The following is an 18,603-nucleotide window of genomic DNA, read 5'->3' as shown; positions in this document are numbered from 1 at the left end:
CGATGCGGGCTATGAAGGAGGAACTGTGTCAGGTCAGAGACATTGTGGCTGGAAAGCCTTTTATGCTGCGTAGGAATTTCAAGGATCTGAAGTATGCTCAGCTGGGCCGATTGTACGGTGCGGAGGATCCTTATCTAGACTTGGCGGTGAGTGCGGCTGACGCAGTCGTGCACTTTCGAAGCCAGGAGGATCATGAAATGGAAGAGCTTTTCTGGTCTCAATTCCATAGTCCGGAGCGTCCACTTCCGTTGAGTGATCGGCTGGTTGAGTGGGCTGAGCTGAATAGATTGTCCGGACTGGCCATGACAGATGTGGTAACTCATCTGTGGCCGAAAAGGCCCAAGCCGAAGAGTTATTTTGGCTTGTTGCAGCAATTCCTTGGGGCAGTGCCGCATATTAAGGCGATGAAGCGGTCGGCATGCATAGAAGGTGCGCGGATGGCTCTCGCCCGTGGTAAAACATACTGGGCGGAGATGGATGCCACCGCTGTTGCATCCCGGGGTTCGGACAAAAGCCGATTCCCCACCGACCATTACTTTGAGGAAGTCCTGCAGGGCGCTCGTATAATAGAGTCGCAGTGCTCGAAAGATGTTATGTTTGAATGACATGTATGATTTCTAAGATCATGTTTATAATGCAATGACTTTTTATACTTGTGTGTTCAAGTATTGAACTATCTCCTGTGCGGCCGTATATGTATGTATAATCTGAAAGATGGCAGTCTTTGGCTTCAGCCCCCACGCACATGGTGCGGGGGTGTTTACAAAAAGAAAAACGCTTTTTCACACTTAATCCAATGTCTTGGTCCTTTTAAGGAGGTGATAGCATAGCAAACTAGGCAACCAGACTATAATGCTTTATCACTTTCACCTAGCCATAGGAGCTTGAATGTGGGGCTACTATATAGCCCCTGATGGAACCGCGCTTCTCCGAACTTGGGGCGCGTATGTGCCTGACCGGGAAGCGGTCCTTCGTCAAAGCGGAGGAATTCTAAACATTCCAATGGTCGATCGAGTAGTTGACCAGTCTCTCACTATATCATGACAGTCAGTTTTCGGCTTTCTCTACTGAGGTGCTCTCCCGGCCGAACTGGGGCACAATCGCAGTAGTTCTCCTGGTGCCGCGTTAGCCGATGATACGGAATGTAAGGCAGCAAAACACAGGAGCCGGGCAAACCCAACATTTGACCAAAGACATGGTTCGGAGCTGATGCGTATAAGGCCTAACTCGAGATGCCGAACACTCCCTGAGGTGTTCGGTCTTTATAATATCGGGCAGAATAAAGCCCTAAGCCCCTAGTGTCCAAGTACAGGCGGGAACTTCTGACACGGCCGATGCCAAAACGCCAGCCTCCTCCTCGGCTCTGGTAGGAAACCGGGGGATGTGTATCAACAAGAGACAGTGAGAAAGGTTTACGCAGGGTCTTAATCTGAAAAGAATCCTTGCAACGGGTCCCTACTGCACGTCTGCGCCTGTGTCTCCGTTGTGCTGTATCCTGGACGGGTGTAGCACGTGCTTCATCTGTAAAAGAGAAGGACTTAGTTTCTAAGAAATATCGTGCAAAAATTGTATCAAAATAAAGTATAATTTGGAAGATGAAGAAAGTTGAGCTTTATTGGCTTTCATCATTTATGCGCGCGGCCCCCTAAAAAAAGGGGTATGCGGCTGGGAAGCCCCTTGCCGGACTCATCTAACCATGTCCGAGGTCTAAATGACCTGTTTTTAGGGGCTTTGACGTGCAAGGTCGGAATAATGTGTGGCTGTCTAGGCAGCCGCACATTCTCCGTGGTCGAGAGACACCTGGAGTTTTAAGAATATGCCACGTGGACCGGGCATTTTTAAGCGTAAGAGACGCGTAATGTGATATTGCATTAAAGCGCGCGAAAGCTACACGCCCCAGTAGTGCTTAAGGGCTACTGCTAAATGGGGCGATGGAGGGTGAGCTTTTCGCGACGGAGGTTGTCGGATGAACCGAACACGACCCCTAGTGGTACAGAGCCTGTAAAATTGGCTAAAAAGGCCTGTCGTCACTCCTTTGAAGGAAGTGCTGCTATAGCGAATTTTGGTGGGTTCTATCCCTAGTCTGCGGACGGTGTCCTAGTATAGCAGGGGCCGCGCTGCGTGTTATCACGTGAAGTGAGTTCACTGTTTTGACTTCTAATGGGAAAGTCTTTTGGTTTCCGAAGCGCTGCTTTTGGGTTTCATCACTGTCACTTGGTGTGTCGAGCCCTTTGTGTTCGGCGTTAAGTCGGCCGGACTGCTTGAAGACCCAACAATCTCTATGGGTATGGTTTGCAGCCTTCCTGGGGGTACCGTGTATTTGACATAGTCTATCCAGAATCTTGTTGAGGTTGGATAACTCGTCACTGTTATCCTTTAAGGGCAGTGTTTTGTTGTTCGGCCGAGAGCTTTTGAATCCGGCGTTGACCGCCGTACTATTTGGGCCATTTTCCTTGTTCCGGTGCTGATCTTTTTTGCGTCGTGATTTCCCATTTCCATCCCTGATTTCGGATGTACTCGGGTCGCTGGTGCTGCATCTAGCCAACCAGCTGTCTTCCCCCACGCAAAAGCGGGTCATGAGACTTGTTAGTGCAGCCATTGTTCTTGGTTTTTCCTGGCCGAGGTGTCTGGCGAGCCATTCGTCTCGGACGTTGTGTTTGAAGGCTGCTAAGGCTTCAGCGTCCGGACAGTCGACTATTTGGTTCTTTTTAGTGAGGAACCTATTCCAGAATTTGTGTGCTGATTCTCCGGGCTGTTGAGTTATGTGACTTAAATCATCTGCATCCGGAGGCCGGACATAAGTCCCCTGAAAATTTGCTCGAAACACATCCTCAAGCTCTTCCCAACTCCCAATCGTATTTTCTGGGAGGCTTTTAAGCCAATGCCGGGCCGGCACTTTGAGCTTGAGGGGAAGGTATTTTATGGCATGGAGATCGTCTCCTCTTGCCATCTGTATGTGTAGGATATAATCCTCAATCCAGACTATGGGGTCTATTGTTCCGTCGTATGCCTCTATGTTTATGGGTTTAAATCCCGCTGGAAATCCATGATCCAGTACCTCGTTGGTAAAACATAGTGGGTGTGCGACGCCCCTATATTTGGGTGTGATGTTGTCTTCAAATGCTCGGCTGGTTGTGTTACTTCCTGGAGTCTTCTTTTTTGGCCCATAGATAGACCTGGCCGGGTTATCATTTTTCTGAAGATCTTTATGTTGATCATGTGCCGGCTTGTGTGTGGCGCCCCGTGTTGCTCTTGGCCTGTCATCTGGTCGTCTATCCGGCCAGGCGGCCCCTTTCTTTTTTGACTGCGGGGGCTCGAAGGCCTCCTTGTCAAATTCGGGCAACAACTTGCGCTTCGGGTAGCTCTTTGTCTGGTGACTAGTGCCATATTTATCTGCGGTGTTGAGTACTTTGCTCCATCTCATTCTGAGTGTGTCTTCCGCTGTTTTGAGCTTCCGCTTGTGCTTCTTCAAACTTCTTGCAGTGGCGACGAGCCTGTTATGGAGATTCCTATGCTCTGGTGATGTGAGATCATCTTCGCCGGGGATGGGTTGCTTGTCCGGTTCATGTCCGGCTGGCTGCTTGTTGACGTGTGCGTCGTCCACTGCTTCGCCCTGCTCTAGGGCCGGATCCATATGGGTAACGTTTTTGTCGATGCCGGTCTTCGGGCGGCTCTTGCGTCGCCGCTTTGTTTGTCTGTTGGGGGAGTTGTCCTTCGCCACGTCCCGTTTTTCCTCATTGTCGCTTCCTTTTGGTGTGTCCACCATGCATACTTTGTGGGATGGGGTGGCTTTCCTGCGCCCGTTAGGCGCTGGTTCTTGGTCGTCCCTGGCATCGTCGTCCATACCGTCGATGTCCTCGGAGTCGTAGTCTAGCCTGTCAGTTAAATCGTCAACAGCGGCTACCAAGTGGGTGGTGGTTGGGCTTTGAATTTCTTCATCGTCCACATCCCAGTCGTCCTGACCACAATCTGGCCAGGTCTCTCCTGATAACGAGAGGTATTTTAGCGAACTGAAGATGTCGCCGAAAGGTGAGTGTTGAGAGACGTCCGCTACGGTGAACTCCATGATCGGCGCCCAGTCGGATTCGATCGGGGCGGGCGCGGGAGGTTCGGAGTCCAGCGAGGAGTCCGGCACATTGGAGTCACGAGCTTTATGAGGGACAAAGTCAGTGTTCAGATCTATCGCCATAGAGGTTGCAGCCCCCGAGGCGGTGTCTAGCCATCCGTCCTTGATCTGCGCAGCCGGCTCCGAATTGAAGATCGGAGCGGGTTTGAGTGCGGCCTCCAGGGTATTGTCCGGCTGCAGACCTAAATCATGCTCGTCGTGACAGTGCGGCACACTCGGCTATGGCTCGAATCCATTGAGGATCAAGTCCCCGCAGATGTCAGCCGTGAAATTCAAACTTCCAAATCTGACCTGACGGCCACGGGCGTAGCTTTCGATCTGCTCCAGATGGCCAAGCGAATTGGCCCGCAGTGCAAAGCCGCCGAATACGAAGATCTGTCCGGGGGGGAAGGTCTCACCCTGGACTGCATCGTCATTGATGATCGAAGAAGCCATCGGGCCTATCGGTGACGACACAGAGGAACTCTCAATGAAAGCACCAATGTCGGTGTCAAAACCGGCGGATCTCGGGTAGGGGGTCCCGAACTGTGTGTCTAGGCGGATGGTAACAGGAGACGAGGGACATGATGTTTTTACCCAAGTTCAGGCCCTCTCGATGGAGGTAAAACCCTACGTCCTGCTTGATTAATATTGATGATGTGGGTTACAAGAGTAGATCTACCACGAGATCAAGGAGGCTAAACCCTAGAAGCTAGCCTATGGTATGATTGTTGTTTGTCCTATGGACTAAAGCCATCCGGTTTATATAGACACCGGAGAGGGCTAGGGTTACACAGAGACGGTTACAAAGGTAGGAGATCTACATATCCGTATCGCCAAGCTTGCCTTCCACGCCAAGGAAGTCCCATCCGGACACGGGACGAAGTCTTCAATCTTGTATCTTCATAGTCTTGGAGTCCGGCCGATGATGATAGTTCGGCTATGCGGACACCCCCTAGTCCGGAAATCCCTCATCCATGATGGGAGAGTTGAAGTTCTTTCTCGGGTTCGAAATCAAACAAAGAAGAGAAGTAACCTTCATCAACCAAGCCAAATACACTCAAGACATGCTCAAGAGATTCAAGCTAAGTGATGCCAAGCCGGCTTCCACTCCAATGCCCGTCAAATGCCAACTTGACATTGATCCCAATGGTAAAGCGGTGGATCAAAAGTTATATCATTACATGATTGGCTCCTTGCTTTACATTTGTGCATCTAAACCGATCATGTTGAGTGTGGGAATTTGTGCACGGTTTCAAGCCGCACCTAAGGAAAGCCACTATGTGGCGTTCAAGCGAATCTTTTGATATTTGGCTCATACCCCAAACTTTGGCTTATGGTACCCAAGAGGACCTAACTTCAACCTTTTGGGCTATTCGGACTCAGATTGTGTGGGAGACAAAGTGGATTGGAAGTCAACTTCCGGAGGGTGCCAATTTCTTTGTTGCTCTTTGGTGAGTTGGTCTTCTAAGAAGAAAAGTTGTGTGTCTCTCTCTCGTCCACCGAAGCAGAGTATGTGGCCGCCGGTAGTTGTTGTGCTCAACTTCTATGGATGAGGCAAACTTTAAAGGATTACAGTGTAATTTGTGGGAAAGTGCCTCTTTGGTGTGACAATGAAAGGGCTATCAAGATTTCTCTCAACCCGGTGCAACACTTCAAGACGAAGCATATTGAGCTTCGGCATCACTTCATCTGGGATCACATTAGGCGAGGGGAGATCGAGCTCAAATATGTCAACAGTCATGATAATCTTGAAGATATTTTCACGAAGCCCTCGGATGAAGCAAGATTCCGCGAGTTAAGGCATGAGCTAAATATCATTGATTTGAGTAATGTGGCTTGAACCTTTGCACACTCCACCATACTCTTTGTGATGTCTTGTTTAGGTGTAGGCATGGATATAGGGGGAGTGTTGTTCTCTCAATGAACTCTCCCTCCCCCCATTATGCATAAATTGATCATGTCTTTCACATTAGCCATTTTTATGGTACTTGTGCTTCAAAGATGATTTTTGGTCATGGGCCCAAGATTAAAATCTTCGCGGTGCCATACCACTTGACTCAAACATCGGTGGCATCAGCCACCGCCCTCTCTTTGAGAGTTGTGTGTTTTTGTTTCTTGTCCTCTCGTGGGTGTTTTTCTGCCTTTGTGTTTTTGTTTCTTGCTCCCGCTCCTCGTTGTTGCTTGAGCTAAGCCAGTTTTCAATCTAGTGTTTGCATGTTTCGCAGGGCGGTACTACCGCTGAGGCCGCGCAGTACTACCGCTGACTTGCATCAAGCGGTACTACCGCTGCAGGGCAGAACTGGGGGGGGTATGTTGGGCAGGGGGAGTTTCTTTCTTCCCATACCCATTCACTCGCCCCTCTCAGTTCTCCTCGTGCTCCAGCGACGCACTCGCCGTAGGAGGGCTCCGGTGGGCTGCCGTCTCCGGGCCGTCCCTCTCCATTTCCTCTGGTAGAATCGATCCCCACCCCATCCTCTTGCCATGGATGCCGATATTGCCCCCGTTCCTCTTCTCTTTGTGCCTAGCTTTCAGATCTAGTCATTAGGGGCAATAGTTGTTGCATTTCTCGATTTTTGGATAAATCAAGGCTTGAGTAGGTTGGAGAAGGCTTATATACTAGGTAGATTGATGTTTGGTAGGATATGTTTTGAATTTGGCTTCCCAGCAGTGCCAGATTTGGCTGCGGTAGTAAGGAACCGACGCACCCTGTCGGTGTCAAAACCGGCGGATCACGGGTAGGGGGTCCCAAGCTGTGCGTCTTAGGATCAATGGTAACATGAACACGGGATTTTACCCAGCTTCGGGCTCTCTTGATGAGATAATACCCTACATGCTGCTTGATTGACTATAATGAGTATAGGGGTTACAAGAGTTGATCTACCTCGTGATCATATGTTGTGGTTTAAACCCTAGAGGTATGATGAGTAATGTCATAATGATATATCGACTAGCCTAGCCTCGGTTTATATAATGCACCATAGGCCTAGGGTAACAAGAGTCCTAGCCGAATACGCTGGTGGGGGAGGAGTCCTTGTCTTGATCACCAAGTCTTGTGGAATCTTCCTTGTATGCGGCAATTATGCGAACTGGCCCATGAGTATACGGCCATGGGGTCCTCGGCTCAATCCAACTGATCGGGAGACGACGTGGTGAGTACCCCTTAGTCTAGGACACCGTTAGTAGCCCCGTGAACCGGTCTTCAAGTTGGGGACGCTCCTCGATTCTTCCGAACTGTTCTTCATCTTCGGTCGTTGGTCTTGAAAAGTGGTTCAACCAATCTTCTCATCTTCTATCTTGCGGATCGCCGAAGTAAATCCGAAGAGTTTACACGTCGGGTATCCAAGGAGCCCCTTTATGTTTCAGGCCTTTATCAATGCCTTGTCATTTTTATTCCACACCTTGGGTTTGAAGTTATTCCCGGGCAGCAGTGTCCTCTTGCCTCCGAGCTCCAACGCCGGGTTGCATTCGAGGTATCTTTTGCAGCCAAGCTCCAATGTCGGACTGCTTTCGAGCTCCAACTCCAGAATATATCCAAGCTCCAACGCCGTATTGTGTCCAAGCTCCAACGCTGGACTGTATCTGAGATGTCATAGATCATCTTGGTTCAGAAAATTTGAAGAAGTTTAGCCGAGCTTAATGCCGGGAACGCCCTCTACGGAGCCAGCCACTGGTGCCCGAGCTTTATGCCGGACTGCTTCTGAGGTGGTGCACCACCCCTGACTGCGGGCTGATTTGTTGATTGGTGCAATTTATTCTCTGCCAAGATATTTAGCCAGTAGCCCTCAAGGTGTGTGCTTCGGTCTAAAACCCGAGATGCACCTGAAGGAAAACGTGAAATCGCTGATCCTAGTTGCCCCTGAGACTCAGGTTGATGCGCGAAATCGGCCTGAGGATCAACTCCTAGCTCAGTAGCATACATAGGAATAGAAACGCAGTGTGCAAAGTCCTCGAGACTCAGGTTGGTGTGGCTGACCAACCTGAGGATAATAATCTCCTCGAAAACTATATTGCACTTTAAATTTTCTGCATTGGACAGGCAATGCAGTAGCCCCAGAGACACTGGTCGGGTGGTGACACCAGATAAGGGGATCGATGCACCCATTTAATATTTGTAAATAATAAGCACGAAGCCTAGTAGCCCCCGAGCTTTAATGTGGTCACGGGTGGCCGAATTAAGGATCGATATCCAAAGTAAAATCACAAATTATGTGTAATGATTCTATGTATCCAAGTACTCTACATCATCAATGCTCGGATCCGCGTTGTACAGAACTTTGTTGACCGGCCATCGGCTTCGACCTCCTCGGCCAGTAGCCGGGGAGTGTTTGTCCCACTTTATAAAGCCTTTATGAGGGCAAAGATTTATGGCAAACATGGTAATCCGTCCATACGGTTTTATAAACAAAGGTACACAGAGAGACATGCTATATTACTGTTTTAACATAAGAAACATCGTCCAAAGAAAATAGTCCCACTATCAGTTCCTTTCTTTGGGTTGTCTTGCTAAGCATGATCATGAAACCTCAGCTCCGATCAATGTGGGAGGAAAATACTGAGGATTTAGTTCGGGAAAAGCTTCCAAACTCTATGGTCTAGATGAACCCAAATTTTCACTTCCGCTGCGACGGTTTATAATCTGAAAGTGGCCCATCGTCGGCTTCTACCCCCTTGTAGATGCTATGCAGGGTGTTTCCGGAATAACAAAACAACCCTTAGCCGATGTCTTCGTGCCCGAAAGCGGTTGTGTTGGCGGAAACGAGGCAATCATATATGCGGGCTTTATAACTTTCACTTAGTCATAGGGGCTTAAAGTTGGGAGGCCAGCAAGTAGCCCCCCGCTTAGTGTTCGGCGACAGCCGAGGTCAAGCCATAAACACTTCGGCCAATGTTATGAACGGCCCGTCATTTAACATAGTCATCGAATCACTGACCGGTTTATGCTTTATTGTGATAGTCAGTTTTCGGCTTTTTCCACCGATGTGCTTAACCATGCGAGCTGGAAGCACAATCGCAGTGGTTCTCCTTTTGCACACCTAACCGAACAAAGCGGAATGTAGGAGGCAAGCACAGGAGTCGGGCAACCCAACTATCGACCGAAGACACAATTTGAAACCGATGCATATATAGCAATATCCGAGAATTTTTGCCGAATCTCTAAAGGTGTCCGGCGTTGCACTGCGAGACTTATGCAGAAAACACGCAAATAGTTGAAAAGTGCCATAGGATTGGAAAACAAAAAAAACGTCAGTAAAAACTCGACGTCCGAACTAGATTAATTGTTTGGTGCCAATCAGAAAATTGGTCTTAGAGAAAAAAGTGTGCTTCTGTCGTGCTTTAACATGACACATCCTATCTGAAGACTTCAGGCGGGTCAGCCTACGGCTTCAACCTCCTATCCCGAAGGTGGAGTACTTCTCCCTAGGCCAGTTTAGCAAACTTTAGCGGCTTTGAGAGGGAAATCCGGCTATTGACCACACACTCGCGTCGAAAAAAGGAGTGATAGAAAAAAAGGACTTTGCAACGACTAGGAAGAAGAACACTTATTATAAAACAGCTCACAGAAATTTAAGAGCCCCCAAGTTACTTGGGTAAAAGAATCTTATGTATAATGATTGTATGTACCGAAGTACTTATATCATATCTGTGTCCACCCGAACTTTATACGTGTCTTAACCGACCGTCTGCTTCTCCCTCTTTGGTCAAGGACCGAAAAGTGTTATGTATTCCCCCTGTCGAGAATACCGACGGTGTTTCCGATAACCAGGCAATCAGGCCATAAGGTTGTAACAGACAAAGCGCGCTCAGGGAACTTATGCTATATTACTGACAAAGTGCAAGAAGCATCTTCGAAGAAAATAGTACCCCCACCTATACCTTTCTTCGGTTGCTCATTATTATTATGAGACTTGTGCAATAGATTTTCTGTACTCATGAGTTCCGTTGTGTGCCGACCATTGTTGAAAACAGTAAGAGTGCTAGCTTTCGGCTTCACCCAGTCTGAGGTCTGGCTCGGATGAACCGATCGTGACAATCACAGAGGTGCTCACTTTACTCCCTAGCTGAACAATCGGGAACGTAGGGGTAAGCACAGGAGCCAAGCAACCCAGCTTGTAAATCACTTAAGTCAACATGGTGCATATTGTGGCGTAATACACGAACAAGGAACAAAGCCGTACAAGTATAATCATATGCAAGAGGAAAAGCTCCAAAAATGGAGCCCCCAAATAAACGGGGTATTTGAATATGCGCGTCACAAACAAAGTTTTGACAATGAACTTTGTCACAAACAACTTTGTGCCAAAAAGTACAATGCTTGTTCAAACCGAACAAAATTTAAGACTGAAAGTTTTTGAGCATGAAAGCAACTTAGCTGGTTGATATGTTCGGCATTGATGACGCGGTCTGAGCTTGATGCGGGACAAGGTTCCAGCCTCCAGGCTGGTCCTGAGGTGGCCGGGCAGAGAGTTGGGCACCCCGAAAAGATGAAGCCCCCAGCCGCGGTAATGGAGCAGGTCGGCGCGCCAAGGCGACAACACAATTCAGTCGAATGAGGCGATGACGCGGCTCAGTCTGAGTCAATTGGCTGCACAGATGAAATAGCGCAAACCAAAGGTAATGAAAAATAGAGATAATAATGTATATTAAAAAATTCTTCTACTTATTTAATACAAGTGAAGGAAATAATGAAAGAGATGTGGCCTGAGCGTCGAAGTCAATGTCGATGCAGGGCATCAGCGTGACGCAGTGAACGCGTGATAAAGCCCGAATTCATAGGTCGGCCCGAGTTCCGGATACGGCGTTCGCCAAACTATGCACGGAAACTGACTGAACCACCACGCAATCGTCGCTAATGCGGCCACCATTTGATAGACCTGTGTACAGAAAAATTGCTAGGATTAATAGCACCTGGTTTATTTGTTGTAGCGGTCCGAAGAAAGTTTACTCCCAAAATTGGGACTCAATCCGCACACCCATTGCCTGATGGGTGATGAAGCGATGGCATGGCGATCCTGGCAAAGGTTGGCTCGCCACGGCGAAGCCCGTGGTCCAGCTAATGTGATGAAGCTGGTCGGCTGGTGATGCCGAAGTCTCCGAAGTAAGTTGACGAAGAGATGGCAAAGTCCTTGGTCTAGCCGAGGTGACGGAGCAGGCCGATAAGGAGACGTTGCAGCTGTTGTGTCAGCCGATGTGTTGAAGTAGTTCGGCGTGATGGACATCGGCTTGAAGAAGCAACAGTGCGGCTATGCCGAGGCGGGTCATAACTTGTGACGCGGTCAATGCTGGCTTAATGATGTGACTGTACGGAGATGCCGGTGTGCCCACTCCGTGTAATCCGTGGGGCGGCGATGTAGGTGACGATTTATCCTTCACAATACCAAACTATTGTTCAGCTGGCCGAGATGATGATCCGAAGAAGTTGAGCTCGGCTCAACAAAGCAACAACATTTCTAACGCGGGTCGGCCGCCGTGGAGTGATGTTGTCGAGATGGATTGACACCGGCGCGACGGTGAAGTTCGTATTATAAAAATTCTTTTAATACTAGTGGGATGTGTTTGAGAATAAAACACAATACCCCATATGAAAATGTCCTTCAAAAAGGATGTCCGAAATCCCGTTTGTAAAGAAGACGAACTTGGGTCGGATTCGTTCTCGCGCAGAAAACAGATCCGAAAAGTGATGCACTAATCAGAAGGTTCCTGGAGTTTGTACGGTCAGATCGAGCTACATTTTTGGCAGGTGGTAGATATGGGAGTTCTGCAGCCAATCAACGGTTGGATCTTCCAAAGGACGTCCGAGCTAGATGCTGGACACCGCTCTCTAAACTCGTCCAGATTCAACAGGGCTCCGGTATATCGGAGATTGCCGGAGATTCCTCCATCGGAACTGGACGAAATTTTTGCAGGGTTGTTGTAGACTTTATTCCGCATAATTCCACCGAAGCAATCATTGAGGCGACACCCGAGGAGGCGGTGGCGGAGGATACGAGTTTGTTGTCCAAAAAAACAGCCCGGTCGCCCGAGGGCAATGTTGATGTTGGGCCCCCGAGCTCCATGGATGACTCCTTCATGATCTTGATAGAGATCGGAGTCGATGTTGATGAAGGCCCTGATCCGAACATGACGATCGGAGGTAGGGAGAAGTCCTCGGTCAAGCCAAGGTGACCAGTCGAGCTGGTGACGAAGAAACCGACATTGCAGGTGACCTGCAGTTGAGCCATTGATCCTTTCACCGATCACACAGCGGAACGCTCAATGAAAGCACAAATATCGGTGTCAGAACTGGCGGATCTCGGGTAGGGGGTCCCAAGTTGTGCGTCTTAGGATCAATGGTAACATGAACACGGGATTTTACACAGCTTCGGGCTCTTTTGATGAGATAATACCCTACATGCTGCTTGATTGACTATAATGAGTATAGGGGTTACAAGAGTTGATCTACCTCGAGATCATATGTTGTGGTCTAAACCATAGAGGTATGATGAGTAATGTCATAATGATCTATCGACTAGCCTAGCCTCGGTTTATATAATGCACCATAGGCCTAGGGTAACAAGAGATACGCCGGTGGGGGAGGAGTCCTTGTCTTGATCACCAAGTCTTGTGGAATCTTCCTTGTATGCGGCAACTGTCCGAACTGGCCCATGAGTATAAGGCCATGGGGTCCTCGGCCCAATCCGACTGATCGGGAGACGACATGGTGAGTACCCCCTAGTCCAGGACACCGTCACCCCCTCCGCCTAGAGCGGTACTATCGCTCTCCTGGAGCGGTACTACCACTTGAGGGCTTTAGGAAGAACTACCGCTGCCCTATTGCGGTACTACTGCTGGATGCCAACTTCCTCTGTTTCTTACCAAACCTTGATCTACATTGCTCTTTCTGTTGGCGTATGCTCGTTCTCTTATGTTGTTTCTCATGTTTTTGTGTTTGGTTCCAGGTGATGGCTCTTCAAAGCAACCTGTCTGTCATATCAACCCCAGGCGTTCTAGTTTGCTATCGCACTTCTGAGTCTGGGGCTACATCCTCAAGTGTTCCTCCTCCTTCTCAGTCCAAGAAGATTGTGGCGAACAAGCCCCAGCCTAGGGCCAAGTCTGTGACAGAGATGATTGCAAAGGAGTTCTTGGAAATGCGCCGGTTCAACCCATATGCGGAAGATTAAGAACCCACTTTGGTCAACCGCCCGTTCTGGAACCATTTTCAGTGGGCAATCTATTTTGATGTGATCAAGGCGAAGAAGAAATTTTACGTCAATGTCCGCTCCATCGACATTGCCTATATGGAGAAGGATCCTGCCTACTTTGGGGAAGCTCTGCAGATGTGTTCTCAGCTGAATATTCTTAGGATCATGGAGTTCAACATGGACCTTGATGCGGATTCGGTGGCTGAGTTCTATGCCACAGTTCATCTGGGCACTAATGCAGAAAGGACCTTGACTTGGATGACTAATGGCAAGCTTATGTCTATCAAATGGAAGGCGTTCATGGAATTGTTTGAGATTGAAGATCAAGGGCTTGAGAACCCGGTTGGCTTTCGTCCTCACCAGAATACAACCTCTACCCACAAGCAAGCTCTCTGGCCGTTCTGCACTGTGAAGATTAACCCTGAGACACAGAAGGAGACGTATGAGCTGCCTGCCTACCTGGACATCCTTCATCGCATCTTCAGGGAGACTCTTTTCCCATGCATTGGGAACTTGGATATGGTTCACTCATTTCTCGTGGACATGTTACTTTTTTATCAGCATGAGAAGGAAGAAAACACTGTAGATTCCCTGGATATCTCATGTCATGTGGTCTGAGCTTCAGTTGTAGGGTGGAACCCTAAGTGAAGATCTTTCACGAATTGGAGGGGAATCCCCAAGAACAAGATGAACACAAGAGGGAAAACAAGAGGAACACTCAAGAACAAGTCCAAATCACACATCCACTAGACTAACAAACACACAAGATCCACAAGGTACATGAACAACCAAAGGGAAATAAGATACATGGTAGAGTTCATCCCAAATCATATGAAGGAGATGAGGGCTTGATGATCTAAGTAGATCCTTCCCTCAAGGGGGGCTTAAATCCCTAGGGATCTTCTCCAATGGAGGTCTTGTACTCCAATGGAGTCTTCTCTCTCAAGAGGAATCCCACAAGGGGAGGTACATGAGCTAAGCTCTATGATTTGTGTCTATTCTTAGCTATCCCTCTAATGAGTTAGAAGGGAGGTACTTATAGTCTAGAGATGGACTAGGAGGGGGAGAGGGATTACATGGGCAAAAACCCAACAAAGCACGCAGGCCCACGCACGGGTCCGGGCACCCGGGGTCCTAGGCCCGGGCACCCGGGGTAGACGCAGGGGCCTGGGCGGTCGAGGCCGGGCACCTGGGGTGGGTGGCCCGGGCACCCGGGGCGTGGTGGCCACCCGGTGGGGCATGTCCAGCGCTAGGTGGGGGGAGGCCGGGCACCCGGGGGTAGTGGCCCGGACACCCGGAGGCAAGCTGGGCCGACCCAGGCAGGAGGCCGGGCACCCGGGGCGCTGGGGCCAGGCACCCGGGGTGCTACCCAGGCCGCGGCAGGGCGATTGGCCGGGCACCCAGTGCTTGGCGGTCGGGCACCTGGGGCCGGCTGGAGCTGCGGCCAAGTGGTGGCCGGGCACCCGGGGTCGAGGCGGCCGGGCACCCGGGTGGTCCAAGGGCTTGGCCCATTCCTCATCCTTGCTCTTCTTGTCCCCCTCTTCTCGTCCGTAGGTGCTCGGGTCTTCGTGCTAGCCTCACCATGATCAACATCTTGACACCTAATCATTCATAGTACTTCCGTTTGAGGTAGGACCCAATTCTCGTGTGAAATAGAATGGAACTCGGAGAGGAATGAAGTGACCTCGTTCTCGATGTTGCGTGCATGTGCTCTTGTTATCGGTCCTCGAGGTGCTTGCTGAGTTGTAGTAGAGTCCATGGGGATGAGCGAGGGATGCTCCGCATCATCTCCCCCCGCTTGGGAGAGATCCGTCCACGGATCGTGATCTTCATCACCATGGGAAAGAGAGTGTGTCGCCGTGTAGGAGTGGACAACCACCAACCACTCATCTTCGTCAACCACGAAAAGGTCACTCTCCGATGTCGCACCGTCTTGTGATTCCTTCAAAATTAGCAAGTACAACACTAGGAAAAACAAATGTGGTTAGCGTTAGAGCACAACCAAGCATTCGAGAGGTGATTCACCAAACAAGTGTTGTCAACAAGCATAGCATATGGTGTGACAAGGGGGTGTGGCATGGCATGTAAGCACATAAATTAAGCACATGGAGAAGCATCATGGAAACAATCATGCAAGGGTGAGGTAAAGGTGCTAATATGTGGAACAAGTGAACAAGCATCTACCTCATTGTCATATCAAGCATGCATAAGACTCTCAATGAACGGTCTATGGTAGGCATAAGAGTCATTCACAACACCCAAGAAGATGATATGACTAAACACATGCAAGTGCAAGACAATCCAACCATAATGTGCATAGGGTGTAGTGAAAATCGTGTGGCTCTCAACACAATAGAAAGAGCAATTGTTCATCATGTGTGAGGCAATCAAGGCAATCATGTAGCAATCAATGGGACATGGCATATGTGAAGGAATGACATGGTTGCAACCAAACATGTCATAGGAGTGAGTAATCCAAGAAGTGGATGCAACATGAGAAAGCATAAAAATCAAGTCGTGCAAACTAGTGGAGCGAAGATGCAACACACTAGAGGAACTCACGGAAATCATGTCATGTGTGCAAGTAGTAGGCATAGGCAATGCACATGACATATCGCAAGCACGAACACAAAGCAAGATCATAGTATCATTGTAGGCATGGGGCACATAGCAAACATGGCAATAACAAGCAATATCTCCACCAAGCTTGCAAATACACATACAAGTACTAGAATAAATCATCATTTGTAATGCAAAGCATGGGTCACAAATGCATGGCAAAGGCATAGGAATGAGCATATCATGCAAAGTGAACATGGCAAGATGGGCATATAAGATGTGATGGACGATAACCCATAACCATGTGAGAGCCATGTAGAAGAAATGCGCAAAGTCTTTGCGCGAATAGAGCGGTGGGAAAGGCAATCCATGTGATCCCAAGTCATCGTTGCTCTCTAGAGCTCGTTTTGTCAACTCATGGGATTGTGAGGTTGACAAGTATTCATGGGTACCTATACAAAAGAAACACAAACCAAAGAAATTGTGCGCGTGGTAAATGTACACATCATCCATCATGATGTGTATGTGCAAATGTGAGTTAGCACAAGATAAGCATCGCTCAAAGAAATTTGATGCATGGTATAAAAACATGTCATCCATCATGAAAGAATAGTTATTGTGTATGACACGATGGGGATTCAAATTTAGCATAGAAGTATATGGCACATCAATAGCATGTTTATTAATGGGGAGCATACGGTGCACACAAGTAGTGGGATCATGCAAAGGATAGGATGAATCAAATCTCCTAAAATGTATGAGGAAAGTATGGGGGGTATCCTCATGAGCAATAGTGGAAACATCATATGGAGAAAATGGAGAACATCCAAAACAATGCATATCCGAAGCTAGGTGGTCATGGCATGGCATATGAGATAAGTGATGCAAAGGAAGCATACCAATATCATCACAATAAAAACAAATGCCAATAACCAAGGGCTTGTCGTCTATGCCATATGTGCAAATTGGGTTTATGTTGATGGCATATGCATAGTCACTATGAAGAGATTGCAAATATGACATATGGTCGATCTCATGCATAGCATATGACAAGTCAAGCGGATTGTCAGAACATGATGTGACCAAGAGAAATATCACAAGAAATCCTATGTAACATGGCATCACAACTAATATACTCCTCATCGCAATCATCAAACTCATCATAAATGGGTAAATCATCACATGGGGACGTCACACTAGCATGAAGCATGGTAATAGGTGGATCAACATCATGCAAGCAATCAATACCAAGGATGTCCACTAGTGGGACTAGAGCATCACCTTCACGTATGTTACCTTGTTCATTCCACTCAAGCGGTGTAGGTGAGGTGGCAAAGACCAAATGGTGGTCATCATCTTCATCTTGATGGAACCATGTGGTGGGTGCATCATAGTCCACCATGGCCATCGTCTTGTCCATAGGAAGGATGAAGTCGTCGCGGATCGGGGCATCATCATATATGGGACCTAGCACCAAATGAGAAGACACCATAGAGGTATAGGTTAAGTTGTTGGAAATCGAAATGACCTCACTCTCTCTATGTGGTGGTGGCTCACTCACTCCCTCAAGGTAGGTGCACTCAATGTCACATATGGTGGAGTCACTCAAATCACTCAAGTGATGGTGTTGGTGGCTCTCCTCACATGGGAATCGTGGCAACTCATCATATATGGGGATAGTGGTGAAGTCACGCTCACTCTCAATATGGTGGCACAAGTCACTCAAGTCATCATACGTCGCTATGGTTGAAGGGAAAATCCCATGCTGAATCATCTCGTCGTCGTCGCCGTAGATGAAGGCCGAAGATGGCACATCATCGCTCTCCTCCATGACCGAAGGGAAAATCCCATGCTCGATCATCTCATCATCGTCGCCGTGGATGGCCTTGAAAACACTTGGCGAAGATGCCGAAGTGGTGGTAGTAGTCGTAGCTCCGTCTTGTTGGTGCTCGTCTCACAGTCTTCTCTTGTGCTCATGAAGTTTGGTCGTAGCTTGATGTAGAGCTTTATGGGACTTGTAGGTGTACGTATCGCGAGCATCTTCATCTTGATGGTGTTGTGGTGCTTGAGCTCGATGATGTTACGAAGATTGGCCACTTGAGCGTCGCCGCCTTGAAGATGATGAAGGGGAAGAAGACTTGTAGTTGGCCATCATGTCTCGTACTTGATCCCTTTGTTCGGCCAACTTGGTGTCGAGGTAGTCCCTTATCCTTGCTTCGTTTTGACGAATGTCGATGGCGATTCGCTCAATGCCTTGCATTTCTCGTTGTAGTCCGATGGACGTTTTGGTGATGTAGTTGTTCGCGTTGTCGTTGTCGTGGAAGACCGGAGATGAAATGCCTTGCCTATCCATCACAAGACTAGAGTAGAGGTGAGTAGGAAATGAGATAAACAATACCAAGTTACCTTTTCCCAAAGTTGAGGATGTATCCCGTTTCACTCAATGTGAGATGAAAGAATAGTGGAAATGGTACCGGACTTCTTCACTCACACCTATCAAGTAAAGCTTATGGTGGAGCTCGGTGAGGATAGTGGCACAAAAATTTGATGCAAAATGTTAGCAAGATTCAATAATGTTGGAAAAGATTCACAAATTCGCAAGTGAAACAAGTAGACCAATAGCAATATGTGGCACACGGAAACACACACACGGATAGATAAATGGGGTCGTGCAACCTAGGAATGAGCACAAAAATGTGGAATCCACGGAAAACGCTCGTGTTGCACAACTCAAGAGAGACGCTAGCACGATTGCTC

Source organism: Triticum dicoccoides, chromosome 6B (genome assembly GCF_002162155.2).
Source record: "Triticum dicoccoides isolate Atlit2015 ecotype Zavitan chromosome 6B, WEW_v2.0, whole genome shotgun sequence".
NCBI classification, from domain to species: Eukaryota; Viridiplantae; Streptophyta; class Magnoliopsida; order Poales; family Poaceae; genus Triticum; species Triticum dicoccoides.
Note: the sequence above shows the minus strand (reverse complement) of the source record.